This window comes from Pistacia vera, unplaced genomic scaffold (genome assembly GCF_008641045.1).
Source record: "Pistacia vera cultivar Batoury unplaced genomic scaffold, PisVer_v2 Contig815, whole genome shotgun sequence".
NCBI classification, from domain to species: Eukaryota; Viridiplantae; Streptophyta; class Magnoliopsida; order Sapindales; family Anacardiaceae; genus Pistacia; species Pistacia vera.
The window spans coordinates 74,621-75,440 of NW_022196685.1; positions in this window are offsets into that span (position 1 = coordinate 74,621).

Consider the following 820-nt stretch of genomic DNA (forward strand, 5'->3'; position numbering starts at 1 on the left):
AAGATGATTTTGATTCAAGGAGTGTTTTAGAAGTACTCATCTCCAAATGATTATCTTTTTGGTAATGCTATCTCGGCCAATTACAAGTCTTTCTAAACGTTGGCAGTTAAAGTCGATGTGTGGGCCTTTATAGACCTGGGCCTGGTAAAAAAACGTCAGAAAAGAAGAGGGGGGGGGGGGGGAGGGGTGTTACTTTAGAAATTATTTAACACAAGAATAATTACGAACAAGAATTAAGTAACAAAAATTGAATTAAAAATGATTTCGATTCAAGGATTGCATTTAGAAGTACTTATCTCCAAACAATGATCTTTTTTAATAATGCTATTTGGGCCCATTACAAGTCTTTCTAAATGTTGGTAGTTAAAGTTGGGGTGTTACTTTAGAAATTATTTAACACAAGAATAATTATGAACAAGAATTAAGCAACAAAATTGAATAAAAAATGATTTCGATTCAAGGATTGCATTTAGAAGTACTCATCTCCAAACGATGATCTTTTTTAGTAATGCTATTTGGGCCCATTACAAGTCTTTCTAAATATTGGCAGTTAAAGTTGATGTGTGGGCCTTTATGGGCCTGATAAAAACATAAGAGAATTTCGATATTTCATCTCTAGCTACCACATACATTGTGTTTAATGACGTTCGTCACATTAGATATGTTCAATTATTATGTCATTAAGTATATGAATTGTGAAGAATTTAATTTTTATTTCAAAAATTTAAAATTATTTTCTTATCTAAACGTGTATAAATTATCTTATTGCAAGAAAAAAAAAAATTTACTAGAATAATTTATTTTTCAACAATTTCCCAAA